Source organism: Mandrillus leucophaeus, unplaced genomic scaffold (assembly GCF_000951045.1).
Source record: "Mandrillus leucophaeus isolate KB7577 unplaced genomic scaffold, Mleu.le_1.0 Scaffold169, whole genome shotgun sequence".
NCBI lineage: Eukaryota > Metazoa > Chordata > Mammalia > Primates > Cercopithecidae > Mandrillus > Mandrillus leucophaeus.
In genome coordinates, this window is record NW_012101687.1 from 4,140,157 (window position 1) to 4,160,979 (window position 20,823).

Genomic DNA, 20,823 nt, shown 5'->3' on the forward strand with positions numbered 1-20,823 from the left:
CTGCATAGTATTCCATGGTGTATATGTGCCACATTTTCTTAATCCAGTCTATCATTGATGGACATTTGGGTTGGTTCCAAGTCTTTGCCATTGTGGATAGTGCCGCAATAAACATATGTGTGCATGTGTCTTTATAGCAGCATGATATATAATCCTTTGGGTGTATACCCAGTAATGGGATGACATAATACAAATTTTTCATAATGCCATCAGAAATGTAATTAGTATACTTGTCAGAGTGCTACAAGAATGTTGTACAAGTGTAAGATATCAAACATTTAAACCCAAACCCTTCTCCTCCCATTGGGAACACAGATTCAGCCTTTAGTTCAATGCTTAGCTTAACATTTAATATCTTACCATGGGCCTCTTATTTAGTATGCCCTAAAAAGCACATCAAAAAGAGAACAAATGTTTATGAAGGCAGGTGGAGCTCTTCTCTTTTAATGGATCGTAAAGCAATGAGCTTCCCTGGATTTCACTGGCGTTAGCTAATGTGGCAGGGTATGGAGTAATAATTTAAAATAGAAATATACTTGGAACTGGTTTACTGTTGGATCAGATTCGTCAATGAAATAAGGAAAAGTGATTTTCTCCTTCACCCTCCCCGGAAGGCAGGCAGGCTTTTGTGTTCTGGAGTTCTGGGCTCTCTCACCTCTTGCCCCACTCCAGATCACTGGGTGGCTGAGGCTACAGCCCCTTGAAGACTGGAGGTTTATCTTCTAGAGAGGGCAAAAATAGTGTCTCTGGAGTGAGCGATACCAGACATAGGTGAAGGAATGGTACCCTCTGTGGAAAGCAGAGGTGTAGTGTCTACTTGCATTTTAATGCCCATGGTGCAGGTACTCCAGACCTCTCTCCCACTCAGCTCCCAGAATCTGACAGTTTCCCAGACCTTACCCTCCAGGCAGGAGACTGGAAGACTCTTCTCTGGGATATTTCCAACCAGTCCAAAGGGAAATACTTTTAAATACTAACATGGACATTAAGGGTGGGGATGAGGGAAGTCAAAAAATAGTCTACCTAAAGCACCTTGGACCTAGAGTAAAGGTCAAAATTAATAAGCCTCAGCCTTGAACTTCCAATCAGTCTTTACCCCCCTATCCTCAATCTGGAGCATTAGTAAGGAAAATAGACAAAATTACTGTACTCCATGAGCTTATATTCTAATGGCCATGGGAATGGGTTGGGGGCAGAAAATAATGAAATAAAATATATAGTATATTAGAAAGTGATAAATACTTTGGATAAAAATTGGGTGGTGGTGGTTATGAAATGCCATTTTTGGAGGGCATTGCGTCAGTGGATTAAGTTTGGGTGAGGGAGAGAGATAACACGCATCTACTCAACCTGCCCTCTTCACCTGGAAGCTTCGCGTCTGAACTACTTCCAAGTTCCTGAAACAAACCTGCCGGTTTTGGCCTTGAGGACTTTGCTGCATTCCGTTCCCTTGATTTGGAAAACTAGACACTTCTGCTCCACCTTGCATGCTAACTCCTGTGGAAGAATGAGATTTGGGGTTGTGCTTGAAATTAATTGGCTTAGCCTTACCTATTTATTTTTATTTGCATAAGCTATGCAAGGAAAAAGCTTCAAATACTTTCCTTATGCCAAGAAAACCCACAGGTCTTTATAGTGGTTGAGTTCATTAAAACAACACCAGTGAGGCCTTACTGGTTAATTATCATGGGGTTGGTGAGCAAGTTTAACCTCACATGACAAACACAGTTTGCAACCTCCAGTGAACAAACACAATTCTCTACAACAACATTCGATAGTGTAGACTGCAGTTCTGCAGTACCAACATTTGCAGTCTCCAGATTATAAATCAACCGTCCTTCAAACTGCAAGAACGTACCTCTGAATGTTACGGGGACACTCTTTGCCCTTTTCAGTAAATAGAGGGAAATCTAAGTTTATGATTACAAGGTACAGAATGATTATAGATTTAATGTAAATTTAATGGTAACAAGTGTGTAAACATTCTCTAAATTTCTGTATTTTTAAAATCAGGGAGTAATGACTAATCCAGTGAAGTTAAAAGTACTTTTGTCACAACTCAAAAGTTTCTTATTAAGCACCACTAAAAGCCTGTGGCCTCGACTAAAATTTAAAATGAGGATGTGTGCAAAAATTTGAAATTTAATTTAATTTTACCCTCTATAACTCAATTTAATCATTATTCCTCCAGGAAGTCTTCTCTGATATTCCAAGAAGGGAACCGCAATCTATACTACCCAATGATCCACTTATCATTTTGGAATTGGGAATTTCTTTTCTTTTCTTTTCTTTATTTTTTTTTTTGTACAACCAGTGTACAAAAACCCTCCACCTCCAAGGTTCATGCAATTCTCCTGCCTCAGTGTACACCTCAGGAGGCCAGACACTTCTAAGAGCAAGAAATAAGTTTGTCTTTTCCTCAGCTCAATCCCCAAGACTCAGTACAGTGGCCAGCCCTTGGTTAAGCACAAAATAAATATTTGTTGAGTAAATGACTAAATATACAAACGAACAAAAAGTTAAGCATCGTAATAGGGAATGAAATAGTTTATAAAATTTTAAATCTCAGCAGTTGTTAGCTATTATTTATCAAAATGTTCACTTAAATTTAAAATAACATTAAAATGCTAGATTAAAAACTTAAATGTTGGATTCTGTTCAAATGTCACTTTCTCAATGATGCCTTCTTTGACCATCCTACATAAAATTGCACCTGAGTCATTGCCTTGCCATTACACTTCATCTTTTTCTGTTGCTTGTAGAACAACTTGACTCTGTATTTCATATATTTCATCTGTCTCCCCAATTTTATGGAAACTGTGTGAGAGCTAGGATCTCAATTTATTACCATTGCATCCTCAGGGCCTAGAACAGTGCCTAGCACATGGTAGCAGCACATTTAACTTTAAATTTACCTTATTAAAGGCTAATGTTAATGGAGAGTAATCGCTGGGGTGAGGATAGAATAATTTAAGACTTTTTTAAAATAAGAAGTGTACCAGCTATTATGTAAAGTCTAGTGCTTTAAAATGTTTAAAAAACAATTATTATTATTATTTTTTAGAGACAGGGTCCTGCTGTGTCACCCAGGCTGGAGTGCAGTGGTGCAGTCACATCCCACTGCAGCCTCAACCTCCTGGACTCAAGCAATTCATTCACCTCAGCCTCCTGAGTAGCTAGGACTACAGGTGTGTGCCACCATGCTAGACTAAGTTTTACTTATTATATATTTTTATTTTTATTTTTTTGTAGAGACAGAGTCTCACTATGCTGTCCAGAGTGATCTTGAGCTTCTCAAGTGGTCCTTTCTCCTGCCTTGGCCTCCCAAAGTGGCAGGATTACAGGCATAAGCCACCATGCCTGAATTCCAGTGCTTTTAAAACCAGTTTGACCATAGCCTTAGAGTAGGGATGCATTTTACATAGCAACGTGGCACACCCACTTGAAGCAATACTTACCTTTATTATACGCAATGCTCTTTTCTTTTCCCTTCCATTCTATTTCATTAAAAAAAAAAAAAGACTGGGAGCAGTGGCTCACACCTGTAATGCCAACACCTTGGGAGGCTGAGGTGGGCGGATCACATGAGGCCAGGAGTTTGAAGACCAGCCAGGCCAACATGGTGAAACCACATCTCTACTAAAAATACAAAAATTAGCTGGGCGTGGTGGAGTGCGGCTGTAATACCAGCTGCCCAGGAGGTTGAGGCAGGAGAATCACTTGAACCCTTGAGGTGGAGGTTGCAGTGAGCTGAGGGTGTGCCATTGCACACCAGCCTGGGTAACAAGAGTGAAACTCCGTCTCAAAAAAAAAAAAAAAAAAAAAAAGCCAGTCTGATCCACTGACTTCATGACTCACTAATGGTCATGATCATGATTCACAGTTTCAAAAGCACGGATTTAAAGTGCTTTTACTTAATAAAATACCCCACTTATGTAAACAAAGTAATGACTGCCTTCCCTATGACACCGTAAGTATGTGATAGTTCTACTGATGGCTGAAAATAGATCAAGAATTAGTTTCAGCTCAGTCAGCTTCTTTTATTTTTTAAGGTCTTTTGGATCACAATACAATCCAATTAAAAAATATTTTGTTCATTCATAAAGGAATTTTATGCTATGTAAATAAAATTTCTTACAGTAATGGCCCAATATGTTAGTTACAATTACTTTTATGGCATTTAGGAAAAAGAGGAAATTTAAAAGTCCTTATATTTGAAGTATCAGCATAAATGAAAATGTCTTTGACAAGAAATGATTATAATAAATTTGTAGGGCATTACATTTCTTAGCTATCTTAAAACCATTCATTGTTTTATGATAAGGTAGCACTGTAGATGGGAGAAGGTTTTAGACCCTGAGGTTTGATATGAGATTATATTATACTACATTGTCTAGGGAGTTACACCTGATGTAAATGACGAGTTGATGGGTGCTGACGAGTTAATGGGTGCAGCACACCAACATGGCACATGTATACATATGTAACAAACCTGCATGTTGTGCACATGTACTCTAGAACTTAAAGTATAATTTAAAAAAATCATATCATAGTACTCATCATCTATGGTATCATAGTAGTATCATAGTAGTTTGAGGTCTGTCTCATCAAAGCATGGATGAAAATGTTCTTCATTTGACCAGAATGCCCATGTCCCTTAAAGTCAGCATTCTTATTCTCTGGACAGCCCTGGACTCACAGGTCAGACCTGCCTCAAAACAAATGATTCTGTCCCTCTGCCAGGAAAGCTACTGCCCAATCTCTCTACCTCCCACCATCATCATTTGAATATCCACTCAAAGGTCACTTTCCAGCAGACAGACCTCTGTTGCTTCCTCCCCCAAGCCCAAGCTGAATCAGGTCTCCTGTCATAGTAGCCATCATGGTAGTTAATGTTGATTATTACTGAAATGGAAATGGTCCTTTTCAGGCAAAAGTCATGTGCAACAATACACAAAGGAGGAAATACAAATGACTAAGTAACATACGGAAAAGTGTTTAATCTCACTGTAAATAAAAATAAAAACAAATTAAAACAACAGTGAACAAAATTCTTAACCTATCAATGTATCAAATACTGAAAAAAATTTTTTTTGTATGTATTCATTTTTGAAAATGAGATGCCTAATATGAATGAGGGAACAAGGAAGTGGCTATTGATACATTGCAGGTAGGGATGAAAATTGCTACAAGCCTTTTAGAAAATAATTTTGCAATGTAACCTTAAAATGTTTATTATGGTAATTCTACTTTGTGAATCTATCCTAAAGGCAAGACCTGAAATTTGGAAAATTTTTTTCATAAAGTCAGAAATCATAATATTGTTTAAAATAACAAAAAAATTGGAAATGAGGTTTACAAAGTGGTTTCCTAATCACATCTTAGAATATTATTCTGCCATTAAGATGAAGTTTATAAGAGTTTTTAATATTATGAGGCAATGTGTACTGTTGCAGTGTTAACAGCATACATTGGTGTCTTTACATTGTATACTGTTAACATTGTATTACAACATCTCATATTGCCAGATAATGTGCTAGAGAATGTTCTTACTCAGTACTTCTATTTAAAACCATCTCATCTAGTTCTTTCAACTTATAGATGTACAAAATTTCAGAATGAATGAATTCCGAAAACAGCGAAATTGTAACATTTCTTTTTCTTTTTTTGAGAGGGAATCTCACTCTGTCGCCAGGCTGGAGTGCAGTGGCATGATCTGGGCTCACTGCAACCTCCGCCTCTCGAGTTCAAGCTTTCTTTTTTTTCTTTCTTTTCTTTTCTTTTCTTTTCTTTTTCACTGAATCTATATGCCTTGAAAATTGTAACATTTCCTGATGTAGAAGTCTAGAACAAGAGACATGAACTATGAAACTTACTCAGTTTCTACTCTTGGAAGTGTCATTATTTTAAGAGAATATGAAATTGGCCTTGCATTCACCAACAACTCTTCTAGGCTATTTTTGACTTGAGGCAAATATTTTGAGGAGTGGTTGACAGACTGTTACTCTGGTCACCCAATTATGAAAGCAGACAAAAGTGAAATTCAGGACAGCATCTAAAGGGGAGAAAATCAATGACTTAGGTAACTTTACCAGCCACAGCTAAAGAGGGAGGTGCACATTGGAAATCTGCAAGCATCATCTTCCCTCACCCGTGTCTCTTCTCCCAAGACACATGTCCAACTCCAGACTTCATGTGTTTGTTTGTGACTTCTCCCCTTAAAGGTTGCTTGGGTTTACTTGTACCAGTTTAAAAATGTCCTTATGAGTAACTGCCTTATTCAGCAGCCCCGGCATAAATAAATCTTGACTTCTACCAGTGTTGGTTAGAGCCAGCTCTAAGCCTGGATGGCCCAGTTAAGCCCAGGAGGTTGGTAGTGTGACAGGAGGCACAGTGTTACACGATAGCCACTAGAGCACCTCGACTCAAACACCCAAAGCAGCAGTGTAATGATGGCATTTTTTCCTTTAAAGGCAATGATAGCTAAGCAGCTGTTTTATTCTTAGAGAAGTTCTATGACAGGAATTGGGAGAAGTGTTTCCTATTTTGCAGCTAAAAATATGATTATTTTGATTGAGGATTGCCTACTGCTGCAAACTTAATGTTAAAGAAATTAGGAATGTTTCATTTTATCGTATTTTTCTGTCAAAGAAAATGACAGAAAATATAATAAAACTGCAGTTCATGACCCTCAGTAAGCTATGAAATAATTTAGAAAGTCATAACCAGCAAACTTATTTATTATACTTTAAGTACTATAACTTTATAATATCTTTGCTAAAGAATCGTGTAATGGATATTAATTATGTATTAAGGACCAAATCTGCATTTTTCCTGAACATTAGACTGAAAATAATGAACAAAATCTATGTATTATGTAACAGTCTAAAACGTTTAAAATTCATCTTTTAATTACTAATGCATATTCATTATAGGCAGTAAAAAGAGGATTACACTTGCCCATCAACCCAGCAGCTAGAGACAAATGGGCTCTTGTTAATATATTGGTACTTTTCTGTCCATATGCTTTTTCTCTGCATATATAAAAATATATGATATTTTTTCCTTTCAAAATAGGGTGGTTCTAGTAAAGTTTTTCACCCATGTATTGTCAACATCTTTCCATACCAATATAGTTCTACCACATTATTTTTAATAACTGCATATATTCTGCATTATGACTGTATTATAATATATTTAATAAAACTGCTCAGTTTCGGATATTTATAAACCAATGTTTTTTAGTCTGTCGTTCATGACCCTTAGTAGGCTATGAAATAATTTAGGAGGTCGTGACTAGCAATCTTATTTATTATACATTAAATACTAAAGCTTTATAGTATGTTTTATTAAGTAATTAACAGGATAAGTTCTTCCTTAACCATATCCTTCTGATTTTTCTAAATGATATGGGTTATTTTTATAAGTTTAGTCTTTCAGATAATGTTTAAAATTAATTTGAATAGATTCAAGAAACATGCTGTGGAAATTTTCACATTAAATTTTTAAATTCACTTGGAAATTGATGCCTTTATAAGAGTGAATCTTTTCATCCAGAGATAAACTATGTCACTTCATTTAATTGTTTCCTTTTTTGTCTCTGAGTAAAATTGTAAAGGATTCTTTACATAGGCCTTCATATTTGTTGTCGAGTTTATTCATGGGTGTTTAATATTTAGTTTTGCTATTGCAAAACAATATTCATTATTTTTTTCCAACCGAACAGAGCCATATGTAGGAAAGATACCAATGTTTATACACTTATTTTGCAACTGAGCATACTGAATTCTAAAAATATTTTCCCACCCAAGTCGTGTAGGTGAAATGAGAATGAGAGCCATGAGATATAACTGGAAAGTCTTACTCTTATCCTTCTTCCTTCTTCAATTACATATTATTTGAGTTTCTTTTATTTCATTAAATATAAATGGCTGTCCTATGAAAACAAAAATAACAGCACGACCTAAGGTCGTCTGTATGACCAAATCTCCTTCTTGAAAAAGCAGAGTGAGTTTCCAAGTGAACATGATTAAACAACGCATAACAGGACCCACCTGCAGTTGCTTTAGCTGTCACCCTTTTGCCAGCAGCTGCACATCCTGAAACCACATTCTCCCTAAACAGGAAGAACATAAAGGACCCCTTGGCTAGGTAAACCCTGTTGCTGCATTCTGACACCGGTTGCTACCTGTGTAGATGTCATACTGAGTGCTGTTATTACCCTCGTTTTACAAATGAACAAACTAGGCCCAGAGAGGTTACACACTTCATCTACTCACTCACTTATCATTCATTTATTCTTTTAATACATTTAAATTAAGTATTGAGCACCCACCATGCACTGAGCCCTCTTCTATGGCTGTGAATGAAAGCTTCTGCCCTCATGAAAGTTACATTTTAATGGGGCAGACATGTATAAACAAAAAAGTACCCCCTCCCAGGTGGCACAGCTGAAATTGTAATTGAGCAATGGACCTCAGTCTGGTTGCAGAGCCCATGGGTTTGACCACGACTGCAAGGCCACATTGAGAGAGAAGAGAACACAGGCCCTGGAGAAGGTGATCTGGCATCTCCTGAAAAGCCTTCAGGATGGCATGACTTGGGTGAGATGACCACAGTCCAGGGGGTCTTTCCAGAACCACCTCATTCTACAAGTTCCACCCAGGGAGAGGATATCTCTCCCAGGGACAGCTGCCTTTACCGCTCTTAGGATACTATTTTATGTGTTCAACCTTCCTGACCCCTGTAGCCCACATACCTACTCTATGTTCTTTCTTTCATGTTCTTGCTAGTGCAAATGTCAGTTCAATAAGGTACTAATGATTAATAAGAACTAACTTATTTTAGCAGAGCTAAATGAGCCTGATGCCAGGGTTTTCACATACATTGTACAACAGTGGACAGAAATAACTAAGTGGAGTTAGACAAAAACTTTTAATATCATTAAAGATTATCTGTAGAAGTAGGGCAGTTGGTGACAGGACTATCACCTGATGCTACATGGATTGACCTTTACTTAATAAAATTCCATTTGCCAGCCCCTGCTATTCCTTCCTTAATGAAACCAAGGCTCTTCTTGCCTTATAAACGTACATATTTATAGATAAAGATCTTTTCTAAATATCCAGAGTTAATCTTCATTTACTAGTTTTGAGATTCATCTCGATTTTAACTTTTAAGAAAATATTTATATTGTTTAACTCCTTTGAAATATTTGGAGTTAACTAGACCTTTATCTTAGTCCAGTGTTTATTTAAGAACTCTAGAAACTTTATAAAGGATTTAAATCACTTTTGCTAAACACAGTTGGTAGTTCAATACAGGAAAAAAATATTTTCTCTGCTATTAATTCAGCTTGGTGTCAGATGTTGTCAGTCCCTTGCAAATCAGCTTCAACTGTTCAGCTTTAATTAACATTTTTTTTTTTTAATTTGTGAAAGATAGAGAGGAAAGAGGAGACCCCAAGGAAAAGACACCCAGACACCCTGAAGCCTTTCTAACAGCACCACACAGAACTGTGGGTTTTCCCTCTGAATCCTCTGTAATTAAGCGGTACAGGCAAATTTTGTGAGCACACTTGCTATGGAAAACGTTACACGCCTTTTCCTTCTTTCTTTCTTTTTGTTTTTTTGTAACATCATGTGAAATCCTTGCAAATACAAAGACCTTTTATTTATTGACAAAGGGAACAGTGATTCTAGACAAGCAGCTCTCTTGTCCTTCTCAAAAATAAGAAAGAGAATCTGTTGCATATTTCAGTGCAGAGCACCCAGAATGAAAACTGCATATTGTGTGTTATTTCTCCTTGATTTTGTGAATGCTTTCTATCAAACAGTGAAAATTATTTATGTAAACTTGCTCATGCCTTCTGCAAACGATTTGAAAAATAGAAATATTTTTAAGTGATTCGGGGTCAAGCATTGCATTACTGACAAAATTGAACAAAGTATTAACTTACCTGTTTTGGAGAATTTGAGATGAAATAAAGAAATGGGTGGAATGATTTCTTTTTCTTTCATACATTCCTGGATAGGCAATTATGTATTCATCTGGAAACATGAATGGAGTGCCCTCTGTGTGCTGGGCTGTGTGCTAGGCCCTGGGGATGTAAGCATAAATAAGATAGGGCCCTTGCTTGGCACAGCTCACTTTTGCAAAGGAGATAGGCAGGTAAACAAATAATTACAATGATGGGAGCCCCAAACTCTAATCAGGAGCACCTGGCAGGCACAAGGGACTCCCTCCCCCAGAGACCCAGAGCCAGCAAAGAAAAAGAGGATGCAAATTGCAGCCAAACAATGCATTGATTTCAGATCTTTATAGATTCCAGCCAATGCTGCAGAGACACTCAGACCGTTACCAGGCATTCCCTGTATGCATGGATGGCCAAAGTGCGGTAATTTTGGGATGGTCTCTGGCACAGGCAACTTCTATTTTTAAAGAGGCCTTCCTGGGGAAGTGCTGTATTCCTGTCCTTGTATAAGTTAGTCTGAGACTCAGGATGGAGCAAGAGAGCTCTGCTTTCAAAGACTGCCGTAGATTCCTCATGAGTCTCCAATTAATGTCATCTAAGTGCTTTCAGGTACATGTTGCCTCCTCAAAGAGTCCCTCACTGACAGAGGTGGATTTATGGTGAAACCAATGAGGCTTACATTTCAGAGCCCCTCACTTGCAGGGGTCCTTTGTAAGTTCTGGGAGGGACCCTAGTGATCTATTCATATGTATGTGTGTTTTTGTAAATGTTGCGAAAGTAAAATATTTTAACCACAATCAGTTAAAACTTAAGGCTACTTTTTCTTTTTATTCCAATTTTCTCTACCTCGTGCCTCTCTTCCATTGGCATTGGAGGACCTGGCAAAGGGGAAGTTGATTTAGGGGTTCATTGAATTGAGGGGAAGTATGTAAGTGTTTTGCAGTCACTTCCTTGTGTGGTACCCTGGTACAGCAATGATTTCCTGAAATACTCATCACTCACTGCCGACTACCTATTATCGTCACACGAAGGTATCTCAATATGAAAATGTCCTACAACATTCAGCACCAGAAGACAAGGATAGTATGGGAGGAGAGTGAGTTTGTTTTATTTTCTTTTTCTTTTATTTTTATTTGTTTATTTATTTTTGAGACAGAGTTTTGCTCTTGTCGCCCAGGCTGGAGTGCAATGGCACACTCTCAGCTCACTGCAACCTCTGCCTCCAGGGTTCAAGCGATTCTCCTGCCTCAGCCTCCCAAGTAGCTGGGGTTACAGGTGCCCACCACCACACCTAGCTAATTTTTTTGTATTTTTAGTACAGTTGGGTTTTCACCATGTCGGCCAGGCTGATCTCAAACTCCTGAACTCAGATAATCCACCGGCCTCGGCCTCCCAAAGTGTTGGGATTACAGGCATGAGCCACCACCCCTGGCCAATTTTTTTTTTTAAGTGACAGGATCTCACTATGTTGTCCAGAATGGCCTCAAACTCCTGGGCTCAAGGGATCCTCCCACCTCAGCCTCCTTAATAACTGGGATTACAGGTGTGAGCCACTGTGCCTGGCAAAAGTGAGTTTGAAATGTGTGGAGTCAGAAGCTATCTGTGGGGCATCTTTTCAAAGCTTATAGCTCATATATGAAAGAAGCTTAATTGAGGCTTTCCCAATCTTGATAATAATCCTCAAAATTCACATAATTTTACCAAATAACAAGTCGTGAAGCTCAAAAACTTTTTAAAAGTATTAACAATAAATGGTTTACGACTTTAAGGAAAAGATTAAAATGTCTTTCTAGTCTCTTACTAAAAAGCAAATACTAAGCCATTATCACATAAGGAGGTAATCAAAAATATATATGGTCGAATAATGCAGGAAAAGGTATTGTAGAGGTGTGTCAGGAAGTTTAATTAACTTTAATTCAATATTAATTTTTTTTTCTGGGTTTTGTGATGCTTATTTGTTAGCTTTTATTTGTAATTCTTTGTCTTCTCATTTTGAATAAATTTTCACGTTTGTACTAGCTTTGTATTCATGATTTCATAGTCTTTTACTTTAAAAAGGTCCCTCCAAATTCTAAGTCTCAAAATCTATAAAATCTGAATCCACCCGTTTCATGGTCACGCAGTCTAAAGCAACGGTACAGTCTCTCTGCTGTCGCTGAATTTCCACCTCTCCTAGCAGTTCCCACTACCTGACTTTCCCCTTCTGAAGAGATGTAGCCCATGTTGCTGACACTCTGCGCATGCCCCATGACCAGCCCATGTGCCCCACTCCTGTGCACGCAGCAGCTAACGCCTTATACCCATGGCCTTCTTCTAAGAAACGCTTTTGCCTAAGGAGCCTCTTTACCTGGGAGGCTACTGCAACACCCTGGGGTGGCCAGTGACTGACAGAGATGGGTACAAAAGCTCCCCCTTCTTGCCTTCAAGGACAACTCTGAAGGTGAAATTTGCACTTCAGGGCCCTGAGGGATCAGGCCCAGGCTAAATTTTTCTACAGCACCCCTCTACTTGGCTTCTTCCCTTTCCCCATCCTGATCTCCTCACCCTTTACAGGTTTTCCTGAGGAGAACATCCTCATAAATCACATGCACCCAAATCCCCATCTCAGTCCCTGACAGTTTATCTGCTTACTGTCTGTCCCCACTTCTCAAGAGGAAATAAACTAAGAGAGCAGCGACTTGACCCGGCTCCCTCACTGCTCTGTTCCTATTGCCTGGAGCTTGGCATGAAGTAACTACAACATGTGATGAGATGAATAAACGTTGAATGAGGATATGAATTCCAGTCGCTTTGCGTGTCTTTCCCCTAATTCTTGTGAATTCCAGTCGCTTTGCGTGTCTTTCCCCTAATTCTCGTGACAACCGAGAGGTAGATACTGCTTCTTTTCATATTACAAGGTAACAGCCCTAGGCAGTGCTCCGGCAGCCGCTGAGCCCTGTTGTCCTCTGTTGGCACCATCACCTGACCTCCAGGGAATGGGTCCAGCATTTCCCTGCATCGTCCTGACGCAGGTGTGGGTGTGGATCCCTCCCTGATCCAATGCAGGACAGGCTGTACTGTTGATGAAAGGACACATGGCACAGAGCATAATTCAGACACACATGAGTCAGGACCCAGCCCGAGGCCCTTTCCTTGGCACATTCCCAGGCTCTCTCGCAGGTAATCTCCCAGGGACAAGGAAAGCCACCCTCCACCAACAGAAATGCTTCCGGCAATTGCATGACACTGAAGCTGCCAAGCATTGGCCAGATCTAGAGCAAAGAAAATATTCCTCCTACCACTACCAGGTAAGCTCCTTTCAGAGTCTCTGTTCTCTACTCTTAAACTGACCTCTTCCCAATGACAAGGGCTCATGCCCTTCAGCAGACACTCCCATCATCATGGGACCAATAGGATAACCTCATAATATCTGGCAGTATATTTCCAGAGTTTATGCTATTCGCTCTTAAGTAACTCTCTCTACCCCAACAAGTAATCTTGCCTACCCCAAGCTCTGGGCAGAGTTTTTCAGTTTCTTCTCAGGGAAGTCATATAAAATTTTGTAGTGTGCTTTCATCAGTGACCGTCTTCTTACAGAGGAGTAAACCAAAATGCATGCATTGAATATTTTATAGCTTGGGTGTGAGAATAAGATGAGCCCACATGAGACAATTATCAGTACAAAATTAAATTGTAAATAAGACAGGGAGTTAGAATCTACCTAGAAGGCTAGAGAGCTTTTGTTGGAGCTTCCAAAAGGAGAGGGTGAGATCAGCATTTGTTAGCTGGAGTTTGTGGGAAATCACAGACATGATGCATTTCCTTTTGGCACTGGTTCATTTGGCAGGGACACGTCACCTAAGGTGATGAGGATGAGCTCAGGGGGCTGGCTCTCCACCAGCCTCTGCAATGGATGGAAGTGGGGGAGCTACTTGGCTTCCCCCTGTTGTTGCATTTTCTCTTCCTCAGCATCTGATTCTCTTTCCGGTCTTCCCCCTTCCTATCCTTCCCTCTTTCTCCCCTCCACTTTCCGTTCATCTGACCCCTCTTTTCTTCCCTTTTCCTTTTGAATTTAAGGTTTGGTCAGTTTGAGATATACACTCTACTTGTGAGGCACAGCAATTTGTGGAGGAGAAAGGGATCCTGAGTGAAACAGACCTGGATGCCAGCTCAGATTTGTGCCTTACAGGCAAGTTATATAACCTCTCATAGCTCTGTGCCATCCATAGAAGTGAGGACACAAAGCTTTCTCAAGTTATTTGAAGGAGTAAACAAGATGATTTGTAAAGTGCCTGGCACGTAGAAGGCTCACAGTGGACGTTTATTTTGCCCTACTTCCTTCCTCCTTATTTGTTTTTGTAGTACTACGCACATATTAAAAAGTAGTCATTAAATGGATGCTTATTAAATGAGTATTTGGAGTTCAATTAGTAAACTGTCAAATACTTAGAATGATTAAGATTGGGAGGGATTTAATAATTATTATTATAATACTTTGGGCTAGGCACTGGGATTAGAGAAGTCCTTGTCATATAATATCTGACATGACTCTCCCCAAATGCATAAGGTAGGCATTATTTTTATTACCCAAGATGTAGTCTTTATTACTCAGGGTCGACATTTCATTTTACAGATTAAGAAGCTGAGGCTTAGAGGGGGTCAAGTAATTTACATGAGGTCACAGAATGGAATCTTGACACCAGAACCAAAGCCTTCAACTGCTAGGTTAGACTGCAGAGTCATTTAATATTTTTGATCTCCTGCAGCCCATAAGGAAGGTAGAGCCCAGCATTTGGAGCATCATTTTTTTCCTGACTGCAAAGTGAAGCATTCTTCTTAAAGACAGTATAAGTAATGTGGAGTTATACAAAATTGAAAGATTTGAGACAGAGTCATATTATTCTCACAGGAAAGGATTAAGGGGTGGGGGGATGTGGAAAATTAGGAGTATGGGAGGAAAATGTTTTAAGCGACATGTTCTAGGGCAGCCCAGAGCTGGTGGATAATAGAAAGGTCTAATGGGGAATCTTATTAGGTTGTTTCCTGTTTAAAATTTATTAAATCAGTTTAGCCCAAAGCTGCCTCCTTACATATATTAAGTTCAGCCTAAGGGTATCTCTGTACATCATGAATTATAACAAGTGGAAGTATAAATAGACCATAGTCTACACTTGTGCCAATCATCAAGGTTTGACCAATCAGATGTAGCTAATTGAACCGTATTCAAATAAGGCAAACAACAAACTATAACCAATCCAGCTGTTTCTGTAGCTCACTTCTTTTTTCTGTACGTCACTTTCCTTTTTCTGTCCATAAATCTTCTTCCCCTATGTGGCTGTGCTGGAGTCTCTGAGCCTATTCTGGCTCAGGAGGCTGCCCAATTCACAAGTTGTTCATTGCTCAATTAAACCCCTTTAAATTTAATTCAGCTGAAGTTTTTCTTTTATCAGATGGTGTCAGAAGTGGGATCCAAAGTAGAGTTTCTAACATCCCCTAGGAGCACTGAGTGACCAAGTGAGGAACTCTCTGGACCCATTGTGTCCATTGATCTCTTGGAGCAGCTGGGGATTGTGGTAAGTTCTCTCTCAGATTCCAAAGTTCCACGGATTTGTGTTGTTAGCTCTCTGAGTTTCTTTGAGCAAGCTTCTGATCCAAACTGGATTTGGAAGTTGTGACAAGAAACTGGACTGGGTCCAGTAATTAACTGGTTTGGATTCAGCTAGAGGCTTCTTGCATCTGAATGGGTCAGAAAGAAACCAGTAGTAAATGACAATATTGCAGGGGGTGTAAAATTTGGCTTTTAGAAATTCATGGGGATTTTCTTGTTCTACCCCTTTGGTTCATTTTTCTTGTGCACTTAGGGAGGAAAAAAATCACTGGTTAGGTTGATCAAGGGAACCTGAAAGCAAAGTCAATATTTGAGGTAACAATGAGATCCTTAATTTCTGAAGAACTGAGTTCCTTCTGGCTTATACATGCACAAATGTTAGGCCCTATAAGCAACAAAGTCTTAAAGAAATGGCAAAATCTTACTAAAGATAAATTACAGTGGAACTTTCCAAATGAACAACACTGCACTGAAGTGTGTTAGAAAATGAGGGCTTCCAAATTAGTCTCATCTAAGGATGTGTATTGATATGCAGAAGTTTGTAAAAATATTTCAGTATTTTTATTTGAAGGCTTTATAAAAGGCAAATTAAAAGCTTAAATGACTAATTGATTAAAAAAATTAAATCTGCTAACCTTTTGGCTTAGTTACTATTCTAATCCAAAGGAAGTAACTGCAGCACCAGTTGGCTGACTTTGGCTAAGTAGTGGAGTACATTTTACCTGTGCTGGGTTAGAGGATTGAGTTAGAGGCCCTCCCCTCAGTAAAGTCCCTCTTGGTTAAGAATGGATTTGGCACTATGGGCTGTTAACTGTTATTCTCTTTGGATTAATCTGTCTTGCACTATTTGCTGATGACAGTGGGTGACAGAATTAGGCGTGTACAGGATCATGGGACCTGGGGAAACTTTTTCTCCCCAAAGGGGGAAACTTGAGGGCTGATGGGATTGCTGGAAAATATCCCTTTTCAACTGACATGTGGCCATCTGAACTTTTGATTCAGCGTCGCTACAGTGGGTGGGTCTTACTCTGGCCTCTCTGAGTGGCTTGCCTTCTTTACCCTGCTGCAAGCAATGCTTTTCTCCCTTTCCTTTCCTTTCCTCTCTCTCTGTGCAAAGTGGTTGTAGGAATGGTAAAAAACTACTATCTCTTGTGAAGTTTTAATTAATGTGAAAAGAATTCGTGAGGCTGGTCTTAAGCTGTAGCAAATCTGATGTACTTTGTGCTATGAATTTGTCTTTCTGCATCGTTCAGTCATAAAAAGAGGTACCATAAGATGGAATGCAGGCCTAGCCCCCATAAGCTTGCTGCTCAAGCCAACCCAGCAAACTGGTCAGTTATAAACTTTGCTGCAGGTCCCTGAAACAAACAACAACAACAACAAACTGGATGAGGTTTCCCTCTTGTCTTGTTTCATGCTCTTGTGAGCTTGAACTTGTAACCACAGGGTGGTACTTTCTCTTGGCCTCTGCCATCCAGGAAACAGGAATTTGGGCGTTCATGTGATAGTTAGTTCTAAAAATTATTGTGAACATTTAAAAGCCATTGTAGCTCAAAACTGACTGCTCTAGGCTCCTTCTGGGAAGAAACAACAGAAACTGCCCAATGTTGTAGCTTCATGGTGAAGGCTTTGTCTCTTCTCAATGGCAGCCAGGATTCAATTCCTGGCTTAGGGGATGAGTCCTTTCTGGTTTGATATCTAAGTGGCTATTGCTATTTATTGATTCTCTTCCTCTCCTTTTGACTTCCCATCTTGAATTCTTCTTTCTCTGAGCACCTGGGAGGTTACCTTTGGTAAAGTTCAAAAGCCAGAAATATTTGCTATTTGTTCCAGCTAGAATCCGGTTAAAAAAATATTTGGTTAAAAGTCAGCGTAGGCCAGGTGCAGTGGCCTATGCCTGTAATCCCAGTACTTTGGGAGGCCGAGAAGGGCAGATCACTTGAGGTCAGGAGTATGAGAGCAGCCTGGCCAAAATGGTGAAACCCCATCTCTACTAAAAATACAAAAAAAAAATATCCAGGCATGGTGCTGTGCGCCTGTAATCCCAGCTACTCAGGAGGCTGAGGCAAGAGAATCGCTTGAACCTGGGAGGCAGAGGTTGAGGAGAGCCAAGATTGCACTGCTGTACTCCAGCCTGGGTGACGGAGTGAGACTCTGTCCCCAAAAAAGCAAAACAAAACAAAACACTCAGTTAAAAGTGGATATTCAAGCCCTAGGTATAGTTAAAAGGCATTTATGGTTTTTTTCTCTTTTTGGATCTTTTTTTTTTTTTCTTTTCAGGCAACTGAATTGTTTTTCTCCATTTTTTTCTTCTTGCCACTCTTGATGCATACATGAGAGGACCTAAGATAACTTCTAACAGTCTAGGACTCCTTGGGAAAAACAGAGGAGGTGCCACAGACCCCGTTTTGGGAAAAACCTCTGTTTTCCTCATGAAACCCCAGAAATTAGAAGCAGATAGATCTCTCTCAAAATCTAAGGCTAAGTATACTTTTAGGGATGGCAAATGGCAGTTGGGGAAACACTCAGCTCTTTGCACATTGGATCAGAGAAGCATGATCTTGGCCACCTGGAAAGTATGGAAATGTCCCCACCCCCTACCAAGAGATAAGACTCCCATTGGGGTGTGCTAATCACAGAATGGGCTGATCAGCTTTGGGTGGCTTTGCAATGAAATGCACAGTCAAAGGATACAGGATCCGGTATAAAATTGGGATCCTGTATTTTTGGAGATCTGTTTTGTCTTCCAGCTGTGCTTACTTATTAGGACCTAGAAACTGAAAGTTTTCTTAGCCCTGTTCCTCCAAGGACTCCACCCTGAATCCAGTAATCCAGTTAAGAAACTTAAAAACTGGCAAATGAAACATCTTACAACTACTGGATCTTCTGTGTTTCTATGTGTTCTGTGTGTGACATTTGTGTATAAAAGAGCTCTGATTAACTGGCTTAAAAATAATAAACACTTAAATCAAAAATTTTGTAAGAAAAATTAAAACTGTAATGCCTTTTAGTTCATGTGACTTTAGTAAGCTTTGAGAAATAAATAAAGACATTTGGTCTAAGTTAGGCAGGTCACATATTAGATTCACTAAATAACCTCCTAGGTTTGGGTGCAGTAGCATGATCTCGGCTCACTGCAACCTCCATCTCCCAGGTTCAAGCAATTCTCCTGCTTCAGCTTCCTGTGTAGCTGGGATTACAGGTACCCGCCACTACGCCTAGCTACATTTTTGTATTTTTAGTAGACATAGGGTTTCACCTTGTTGGCCAGGCTGGTCTCAAACTCCCGACCTCAAGCAATTCACCCGCCTTGGCCTCCCAAAGTGTTGGGATTACAGGCGTGAGCCACTGCACCCGGCCTAGATTTGCTAAATACTTTAAGGTAAAAAACTGCTTCTTGGACTTTTGAAAATTTTTCAACTTACCTGCTTTGGGGCCTGCTTTAGATTTGAAGTAAGTTCTAAGGACATGTGGAGTTAGCCAAGCCCCCTGGCTATGCTAAAAAGAGTCAGACTTTATCTATACTTCTGTTTGGTGTCCTAGGCTTCACACCTGGTACGTAATTAAAATCACCTACTTACCAGGGTTTTTCACCAAAAATAAAAATTGCTAAGAGTTAACATTGTAACATGTAACTGAGACCACTGAAAAAAACCGTTTTACATGTAAGGTGTGTGAGGAAAGTGAAATACGCTTTTAGCAAAAGATTATAAGAAGGAGCAGGAAGGTAAATTTTTGTCTAGTTTAGAGGCTTAAAGGATTGTTTTAAATTAGGATAAAGCTGAAGGCTTGAGCAAATTGTGGAAGATTTATGAAAAATTAATCTTGTAAAAAAAAATTATTGGTCAGGCACAGTGGCTCATGCCTGTAATCCCAGCCCTTTGGGAGGCCAAGGCAGGGAGATCACGAGGTCAGGAGATCGAGACCATCCTGGCTAACATGGTGAAACCCCATCTCTACTAAAAATACAAAAAATTAGCCAGGCATGATGGCAGGCTGAGGCAGGAGAATGGTGTGAACCTGGGAGGTGGAGCTTGCAGTGAGCCGAGATCACGCCACTGCACTCCAGCCTGAAGACAGAGCGAGACTCCATCTCAAAAAAAAAGAAAAAAAGAAAGAAAATTCTGTGTGTGAACATATTGGCTACTTTTAAAGGGTTATTACTTGTTTTTTCTGTAAGTTGGACATTGAAATAAAGACACAACAGGGTTTTCTTAGAGCACTGATCTACTCTTTAACAAATATTTGTAAAGTGTTATAAAAGATTTATGAGAATCTCACCTTATGATCAAGCTGACTAAGATTGGATAAATTTGCCTATATAATTTATTAAAGATTGGGGTTGACATTAATAGTATGCTAATGCAAGGGTGAAATTTGGCTTTCTCTTTTGAACAAGATTTTCGCATGATATTGAAGGATAATCAAATATTTTTGTTTGCCTTTTGAATAAGCTACAGGAAAAAGAAGAGAAACACAAGAGACAGATTGTTTGGAAAACTAAGTCTTAGTAAAGGTTTCTGCCTTTTTAAAATTTTTGAGTCATCATTTTGGCTAAATGAATGACTTATGGTAACCAGGAATTCTATCTCATAATATCAAGTGTTTTAAACCTTTAACATATTTGACAGGCTTCCCAAAATCAAATTTCAACTTCAAAATGGTCTTTTCTGACCTCTAACTTTGGGATACTACAGAGGGCCCCTGAAGCATCCAAAAGAGAGGTAAACAAGACTATTTAACATGTTAAGTTACATGGGAAGCATTGTCAAAATTAAAAACAAGTTTCAACCTTCTTCAGGTTACATTTTAGTGAATGTTATTAATATATGTTCCAAAATTGTATGGGATTTCTAAAATTCTAATATGTTTGAATATATGCTATCAATCATAAGTATGGTTATGATGTTAAATTATTGTAGACGATGGAAATAACCAAATATGCTTGTCAATTGTGTCTTTTAACTATGACTACTTAAAGTCATTTCCACAGTTAATTGCTTAATGCTGATGCAGTTTCTGAAAACTTCACAAGCATGCAAAATCCTAGAATATGGCATATTTTAGGAGATTCATGAAAGAATGGAAAGGACTCTGAAAATTACTCTTGAATACAGGTTTCTGATAACTTTAGAATCATATCATCTGGACTAGGTAAGAATTCTTGGAGCTTTAATGAAAAGAGAGACTGGTTTACAAAACTGCTAACCCAAGTAGAACAAAAATTAATTGAATACCAAGAAAATACTTTGCCAGATTTTCA